The sequence below is a fragment of the Myotis brandtii genome, unplaced genomic scaffold, assembly GCF_000412655.1.
Source record: "Myotis brandtii unplaced genomic scaffold, ASM41265v1 scaffold1571, whole genome shotgun sequence".
Lineage (NCBI taxonomy): Eukaryota > Metazoa > Chordata > Mammalia > Chiroptera > Vespertilionidae > Myotis > Myotis brandtii.
Genome location: NW_005355711.1, coordinates 111,070 through 120,583, shown reverse-complemented (window position 1 = coordinate 120,583; position 9,514 = coordinate 111,070). Strand labels below are relative to the sequence as shown.

The 9,514-nt window shown below is 39.6% G+C and overlaps 1 protein-coding gene across 1 annotated transcript in view; it reads left to right on the top strand.

The window, feature by feature from the left end:
* Positions 1–6,816: 6,816 nt before the first annotated feature.
* LOC102255358 (ribonuclease 4-like) overlaps positions 6,817–9,514 on the top strand; it is a 31,282-nt gene continuing 28,584 nt past the window's right edge. Inside the window, exon 1 of the mRNA XM_014536230.1 lies at positions 6,817–6,918. The gene's annotated coding sequence lies outside the window, so the exon portion shown is untranslated. The remainder of the gene's footprint in view (positions 6,919–9,514) is intronic.

Sequence of the window (9,514 nt, the reverse complement as noted above, 5' to 3'; positions counted from 1 at the left end):
CTTGGGTTGACTGTCCTGGTTGTTGCTGTGGATGAAGTCCTTGCAATATCCTGAGAAAAAGAATTTTCTAAGACTGGCATGGAAGGAGTAATCTTTATTTCTGTGGAATTACATCACTTGGTTTCCAAAGTCCCATTTTCTTAGAAGTATAAACATACACATATACATATACATACATATACATATACATATACATATACATACATATACATATAGATGATAGATATATAGATAGATAGATAGATAGATACATAGATACATAGATAGATAGATAGGGTTTGGGTACAGCTAAAATAAGAGCCAGTGTCTAGAATGTCCTTTCCATGTTGGAGCCTGGTCCAGTTCAGTATCAGGTTAGTGTTGCAGTCCATTAGTCATTTATATGTGTGGGCCACATGGGAGAATGCCAGGAAGCCAAGTGTGAGCCATGAGCCAAGCATGCCAAGAGGAACCAAGAGAGTGAGCTTCTTTGTTTAGGGGATCATGTATCCCAAATCTTTGTGCCATTTCAGTGGCCATGCCCACTATTGCCAATGACATCTCTTCCCAGGTGTGACTGACAAAAAGTATCTTCCCTTTGTCATCCCAACTTTACTGGGCATGCATCTGTCTTCCTTATGTGGTTTCCTCCCCCAGTGCTTTGCAGAGAATATGCCTAAAGGGCCTGCCCTTCTCTTTGCTCCTTCCCTGTTATTAACAACTAGCTAATTACAATGGTATCAGAGAAAACTCTATGGTATGACTTGAGTTCTCCAATTTAGAACAGCTCTTAATAATATTGACCTATAAGCTGTGCTGCATTTAAATTTTATAGCTTCAGAATCTTCAAGCAGAAGTCTGTGCGGATTGGTGGGAAGTATCTTTGCTCATGTTTGGTGTGAACCAGTGTAGAAAACTAGCAGCATCTTCAGAAGAGGACTTCTGATGGTATGCTTTTCCCTGAGTGATAATGAGAATGGATCTATATAATAAAGAGCCAGGGTCCTAACGACTATTAGGACCAAAGCCTCCACTGGAAGTCAGTGCTGGGGCCACTGTAGTCCACTGACCCAGCACTGACTGCCTAGGGGGCTGCGGGTCAGGCCCAGAGAGGGCCTGCAGAGATAGAGGCAGGGTCTGATCCGTAGCCTCTATGGCAGCTGTTGATCACAACTTGCCTCTATTTCTCTCCCAGCCTGGCCAACAGCCTCACCTCCATTTCTCTCTAGGCCTCCACCAGGGTTTCTGATCAGCAATGCCTTTCTGATCAGGCCCTGTTGATAGGCCCAGAGACGCTGACTGGCATAGAAACCAATCAGAACCAAATCTGGGTGAATGTAAGGAGCCAATGGCTGCCTAGGAGGTGGAGTTTTTGACACTGACTGGCATAGAAACTGACCAATCAGAACCAAATTGGCCAGTAGAGGAGGGCAGTTCAGGTCAAGATCAGACTGGCAGGGGAGGGCAGTTAGGGGTGAGATCAGGCTGGCAGGGGAGGGCAGTTGAGCGCAACTAGGCTGGCAGGGGAGGACAGTTGGGGGTGATCAGGCAGGCAGAGGCAGTTGGGGGTGAGATCAAGCCGGCATGGGAGAGCAGTTGGGGGCTTTATCAGGCCAGCTGGGGAGGGCAGTTGGGGACTTGATCAGGCCAGCAGGGGAGAGCAGTTGGGGGCTTGATCAGGCCAGCAGGGGAGGGCAGTTGGGGGCTTGATCAGGCAGGCAGGCAGAGGCAGTTAGTGGTGATCAGGCAGGCAGAAGCAGTTAGGGACGATCAGGCAGACAGGCAGAAAGGTCAGGGCCAATCAAGCAGGAAGGCAGAGGAGTTAGGGGCAATTAGGCAGGCAGGCAATTGAGTGGTTAGGAGCCAGCAGTCCCAGATTGTGATAGGGGTGTCCGATTAGAGTGGGTACAGGCTGAGCTGTGGGAACTCCCCCTCCATGCACAAATTTTGTGCACTGGGCCTCTAGTTTATCTATAACAGTGATAGCAAACCTATGACACGTGTGTCAGAGGTGACATGCGAAATAATTTTCTTTGGTTGATTTTTCTTTGTTAAATGGCATTTAAATATAGAAAATAAGTATCAAAAATATGTCTTTGTTTTACTATAGTTGCAAATATCAAAAAATTTCTATACCTGACACGGCACCAGAGTTAAGTTAGGGTTTTTCAAAATGCTGACACACCGAGCTCAAAAGGTTCGCCATCACTGATCTATAATAATAAAAGCATAATATGCTAATTAGACTGGAAGTCTTTCCGGACGACCTTCAGGATGAAGCCAGGGTTGTGAGGGCTGAGACAAGCCCATTCGGCTGCCAGGGCCAAGTCCCTTGTATGAATTTTGTGCATCGGGCCTCTAGTAAACTATATAAGCATTGGACACTTCCTGACATTCTTGGAGAAAGTAATCTGATGAAAGACTGAATTTTCTTTAATCAAAAATTCAATTGCATTCTTGTAATTTATACATTAAAAGATTTGAAGACAAATGTACCATACAAGTTTTGAATTGTTAGAAACATTAAAGAACATACAACATTACCTTAAAATAGCAAAATTAAGTGTGAGATATACATTCTATTTCATCTTTTTCTGTGTCCTTAAAAATCACTGCACATATTTTTCCAAGAAAAAATTAAAAACAAAAATATGAGTGCCATCATTTAGAGACTTCAGCAATACCTAATCATCCTCTCCCCTCGCCAGCTTCTCCCTCCTCCAATAGTTGTAGTCACTTTCTGTCTCTGATCAAGGAGGGAGTAAGAATGAGGGTAACTGGAAGAATCTTTCATGTCCAAACTCTTAGAAGGTGTTAGTTTTAGAAAAATGGATTAGACTGAGATGGAGACTCCCACATTTGTTTTCTTTTCTACATGCAATTATGTATTGTGGGAGAGTCAAGGTAGCTGACTAAATTAGAAGTTCATTTAGCTGTATCCATAAATCAGCTTGAATAACCTGACATACATTATAGAATAATCCCAAAAGTAGGCAAAGCTTAGGAACAAATTCAGCAGCTCTCAACTCTGGTTTCATATTAAATTCAACTGGGGGCTTTTAGAAAAATATCAATGACTAGACCCCTGTGATATATATATATATATATATATTGGTTTCTGCTCCCATCCCCATTTTTGGCACAAGGCTCCTAAAAGCCTTAGAAAGTTATAAGTGACATGAGCACCTGCCTGAAGCCCTCTTGTTTATCATCTTTAATTCAAACTAGGCTAGGGTGAACATCCTAAGATCTCCTTCCTGAAGCAGCTTTCTCTGCCTGAATCTCTTGGGTTTTATTCCTGATCAGAGCACATACCCAGGTTTTGGGTTCAATCTCTGATTGGGGCATGTATGGTGGGCAACTGATTGATGTTTCTCTTGCTCTACCTCCCCTTCTCTCTCTAGACTCAATGAAAAACAATATATATCCATAGGTGTGGATGGAACCCAGTACCCTACATTCCATGGGCTGACACTATATCCATTAAGCCAAACCGGCCAGAGCTATTGTTATTATTTTTAATCCTCACCTAAGGAATCAAACCCATGACCGTTTGGTGCATGGGACAACACTCTAACCAACTGAGCCGCACCAGCCAGGGCTAGAACATTGTTTTTACATAAGTATACATTATTACTAACACATTTTACCTAAAATATTTTTATTTTATTTATATCTATTTATTAGTTCTTAACAAACCTATGTGATTTCAAAGTTACTTATCACACAAGCTATTTTCTTGACAAATTATATAACAACTATGAACTTATTTTTGTAAACCCAGGTAAAACAAAAATACTGTATTCAATATTAATAACTAAAATACATGTCTATTTAATTAAACCATCCTTAAATTAGCTTTAATATCAAATTTTACTTTTTAGATTATAGGGTTCTGAAAGATACTTGGGATGGCTTCTATTTTTTAAAAAAATTTTTTTTATTTTTCGTTGTTATTATATCTCTCCCCAGGATATTTTTCCATTGAGTTTTATAAATATTGGGAGGGCCAAGGAGAGACAATGAGAAAGAAACATCCATGTGAGAGAAAGATATCCATTGGTTACCTCCCCCAGGTGCCCAGACAGGGGCCTGGAATCGAGCCTGTAACCAAGGTACATGCCCAATATTGGAATGGAACCCAGGACCTTCAGTCCATGGGCCTACCTCTATCCACTGAGACAAACACAGTAGGGCACTTCTATTTGTTAATTTAGGTAAGTATTTAATTCCTTTAAGCCAATAAATTATTACAACCTAATAATATCATCTGGAGACAGAAAGTACACCATATATAAACACAGATATCACCAACAGATCATACACATAAACAGAATTACAAATAATTGTAGAGAAGACAAGATTTTTCATTTGCCCACAATAACTTTTAAGGAACCTGGAGATGGGAGGGGGGAGTATCAGGCATGAAGATGTTAGCCACTTGTTTTTACTTTTTATCTTTCTTAAATTTATTGAGGTGACATTAGTCAGCATGAACATGTAGGCTTCAGGTGTGGGTTTCTATGTTACAAGATCTCTATATTGCACCATGTCACATACCACTTGTTTTTAAAACTGTCCTTTTTGTTTTTCCGTTGGTTTCCTCAGCCTCAGGCCCTAGTGAGCTGTGTTAACATTTCTGATTACCCAACAGGAAGACCTGTTGAAACTTTCAAATGTTCCTGTTAGCCTTTGAAAAATTAGCTTCCAATTTTGTTAAGTTTCCAGTCAGTTATCAAATCCTTTTAACCTGTTCAATATATTCTCATAATCTTTTTATCTCAATAACCTTTTAAAAATTTCCACCTTATTGAGAAGACTATAACTTTACCTTCTGAATTTGAAAAAAATTATCTTGTTAATTAACCTAATTAGCACCTATATCACCCAAAAAGCTAAATAGATAATTCAAAAGTCTCAAGTTATATTTGTGCATCAATCTTTTTTATTAAAGTGCTAGGCAATTATGCTTCCAATGACCTAATTTTTACAATATCTACAAATTTTTGCAAGTTATTAGGAAGGGGTCTGAGTGGACTTTGATTTTTATTCTAATTTCTGCCCTTCCATCTTATTAAGGGTATCTTAATGGCTAGTTATTATAACAATATGAGAGCTCTATAAAATTTTCTTGGTTATGCTTATATGCATGCATACAAGTCCTTCGGTTGATCTCTTACTCCCCTCCCTTCTGCCCCCCAACCCTCTCTGGCCTTCCCGCTGCAGTTTGACAATCAGTTTGAGGCAGCTCTGCCTCTGTATCTATTATTGTTCAAAAGTTTGTAATGGTCTTTATTATCCATGAATGAGTGAGATCATGTGGTATTTTTCCTTCATTGACTGGCTTATTTCACTTAGCATAATGCTCTCCAGCTCCATCCATGCCGTTGCAAATTGTAAGAGTTCCTTCTTTTTTACAGCAGCATAGTATTCCATCGTGTAGATGTACCACAGTTTTCTAATCCATTCATCTACTGATGGGCACTTAGGCTGTTTCCAGATCTTAGCTATGGTGAATTGTGCTGCTATGAACATATGGGTGCATATATCCTTTCTGATTGGTATTTCTAGCCATAAGTCTTTTACAGCTTAACCAAGGAAGCAGAAAGGCTTACACAAAGAGTGCAAAAGGTGCAGCTCTCATAGCTACACACGTTCACTCTCAGAAAAAGGGCAGACCTCTTCATTACTCAGAAAGTCAGAAAGATGGAGTGTATGCCACAATATGTGAGATGCCTCCAGCCACACCCCGCTCATGTGTGGCACCAGGCAGGTGCTACTGGAATGGGATTTTTTTAGCACAAACAAGCAACAAAAGTTTAGATGACAAATACCCTCTTCCTTTGTTTCTTAATACACATCTTAAAATCACTATCCCAAAAAGGTAGCTTCAGGGTGGCAAAACTTTGATCCCTTTATTAGTAAAAGCTGGAATGGTATAAAAACCAAGATAAATACCAAACTGGTGATGGTATCAATTAGAAACAACCATCCATCACCAGGGAGAATGGGCCCTGGTGAGTACTACAGTCTTTGTCCCTTTGTCTTGTCAATCATTAGTACCTGAATTCTACTATTAAGAAAGTGCTATAACAGGGGCCTGTTAGTGGAGAATAATTTTTGTAAAACTCCTGGGTCCTCTGTCTGCTCTGATTCTCTGTGCCTGTAAGTTAATTGCCCTTTAATAAATTCTGTTCTATCCTATGGAGTTGTCAGCATCATTCTTCAGTCTAAAGATACCTTTCATTATAATGGCCATTACACCTTTGCCATATCGTGAGGCATTTACTATCTGTGCAAGTTACTTAGCTTCACAGATGATCAGTTGCCTCATTAACTACAGGATATTAGATTAATTAAATCTGCTAAACTCTCCTTGGTCTGGCACCCTGCAAATCACCAGCCATACAAAGGTAAAAAGGATTGGTTTCTGTTCTCTAATAGCTTTGAGTTTAATGTAAAAGACAAACAAGAAAACTGTAATTTTCAATAAAGAGTGATTAGTGTTCATTGTCAGGGCAGTTTTAAGACCTAAATAAACAAATATAGATATAAAATGGGCTTAATAAAATTCCTGGTGCATCATAAAGTTAGTTCCATGTCCCCTTGAATAATTATAAACTTTGAGGGAAGTTATTTTATACCTCCAAAACAAGACATTCTCAAATAGCCCACTTTCTAGCTAGCTCCCAACTTCCTGTCTTTCACCCTGGGACAGTGACTTGCAACAGCAGTCCCTCAGTAGATTGTGTTAAATGTTAATGTTGCAAACATTGCTTAACCGCCAGGATTAGGGTTCTTTTGAACTAGTTTCTCCACCCAGTTCATTTGATCACTATATAATTAGAACCAGAAGGAACCAGTGCACACAGCTGGAACTCTTCTCCAGGAGCAAAGAGGTGGAAACCATCTTCAGTTGGAGGGACTCTTCCCGATTTGGTAAGATTCTTACCCCTGGGTAATCTATCACTGTACTTTTTAAATATATACATACTTTTTCTAGTCATTTAGCTATTTCAATGAAACAGTTTTTCCCCCTTTAAAGCCTATGTGCCCAACTTATGAACTAAGAAAAGAAGAACAAGATTCTAAAGTTTAAAATGAAAGCAAATTTCTTTTGGGATTGTCTATATGTCGCTGGATGAAGGGAGATTACTGAGACTGGGAGCAAGTGGAGGTTTAGGAGGAATTCCCGAATTGTGATAAAATCCATAAAGTCCTGGGAAAGCCATTAGCTGAAGGGCATCTGGATGCCCCCAGGGAACAGGCATTAAATGCGGCAGAGCAAGAAAATAAACAAAAAGAATGCTTTTAGCTGTTTTCTCCTAATCTCTACAAATTTTTTACTTAAAAAAAGTTTTGGTTGCTCTTTAAGAGCCAAGTGGAACACGTCCAAGAAGGTTCACTGGCAGGTTGAAGGGACGAAAGAAGGAAAAGAGATAAAGGGAGGAATATGCCTTGAGAGTTATGCTTTCACTTTGTGGGATATTGCCCTAGAATATATAAAAGTGTGAAGTTACATGTATGGAAATTAAAACCATAGTTACCTGTCATAGAGTGTAAGTTAAGTCCCTGGTGTGTAAAGTTGGACGAACCTCTTGAATACAAAACATTGCCTGTGGAGAGAAGGAAGAGAATATGAATTCTTGTGAAGATTAAAGGATTGGTTTGAGACAGATGATAAAGTTAGTCTGAAGAACAATGAGGACATATTTCATTGACAAAAAGCTGACTGACACTTATGTTCTTGACTATGGAAGGTTATGTGTGAGTGAGTTTGATGCCCCGATGTGAGGAACCCTTGGCCTAGGCATATTCACCTCAGCACCACAAACAATCTGTCTCATACTTGTTTTCTCCCAAATTTATTTTTCCTCTTTTGGGGAAATTTAGGATTGAATATATGAGTGAGCAAGTTGTGAGTGGGGGAGTAGATATAGATACTGGTGGCCAGGGTGTGTACCATCTGGGCTTTGGTTTCTGGATGTCTTAGGGATTCAAGATTACAATAAGCCTGAGAAAAATTTAGCTAAGTTCTTACAGAATTAATGTGCAAATATTGCATGTTAAAAGCAAAGATTTTCCTTTACCTCTCCAGACAAGGATGTGAGGCCTTCAACCTCCAACCAGCAAGTGGCTTTGTAGGATATGAAGCCCCTGTGTGGCATCAGTCTAGGGCCTTAATTAGAGGTGGTGTGGGCTTTGCTAGTATGCTGAGCCTTAAGAAATGATACATCTCAGTGAAAGTGAATCACAGGTCTTCTTATCATCTATTTCTTTCACAAGGTGCCTTATGCTACCAACTAAACTTATATAAACTTGTCTCTGTAATTCCACTAGACTTTCGCTAATAAAACTAGAAAAGATTCTCCTATGCTTAATGAGAACCATGGAATTTCAGACTTTACAGTTAGCAACTCTCTCATTCTATAGATAAACAAACTTAAGCCTGGAAAGAAAAATTAAGTCAATCACTAAAAAAAAAATTAAAAAATATTGAGGGTCTACTGTGAGGCAGGCACTGTGATTCAAGGTGAATAATATGGGCTCTGCCCTCCTGTAGAGTGTACACCAGTAGGAAACACTGACAAGGAGACAGGTGATTGGATAACAGCTTGGAAATGGCACCTGTGGAAATTGGCAAATCACATCTTTATTTTGTGATTTCCTTGTGAGCAGATCCTGAGCTTTATGACTGTTGCTTTGACACTTGTATCTAATGGGGTGTCCTTGGTCTCAATATCTAAGCAACGAGTGTTCGGACAGACACTAGACAGGCCCAGCAGCTCAGATCCCATTCTTTGAACAACAATATCCCCACAGCCTGTACAATACTGGCACATCTTACAAGGAAACCTGGTTTTCACTACAGCTTGCAAGACATTGGCAACATTTCTATCCACGACTGCCACCTAAGGACTCTTTCGGCTACTACAGCTCTGGTTCTATTTCCTGATTTTGAACTCTGGGATTCTGGCCCCAGGCAGAGAGGTGTTGACTTGGTGACCCTGAGGTCCTGTTCCATCTTGGGAGCCTGAGATTCTGTAACTGCCTTTGATGTTCGAAGGCAATATTTGTCTATTGAAGAGCAAGAGACCTAAATAAATCCAAATCAATAAACCTTTGATGAGGTCTTCCACAAAACTAGAAAAAGAAAACACCCAGAACACTAAAAAGCAAATGTAAATGTAAAGAGTTTGGCAAATGGGAAACATGGCAGGTGAGCAGCTGTGCTGAAGCAGTGGCCATGTATGAATGCTTGTTATTATTTTAGGGCTGGCTCTTCTCTCTTCAGTCATGAACCACATTTTTACTCAAGTTCCAAGAACAGGCTTTCACTTGATTCTATTATCAATTATAATTGATGTTTTGAATGGGATTTTTTTCAGCTGTTATTTATTTCAATATTGTGGAATAACCAAAATTTTTCTTAGTTTTTAATTTGGTATTCTTCAACAGTGTGCCAAATTTGTGTATTGCTATTATGAATCAGACAAGGTGTATCAATGCCAAATGATGATGAGAAAGAGTGTTC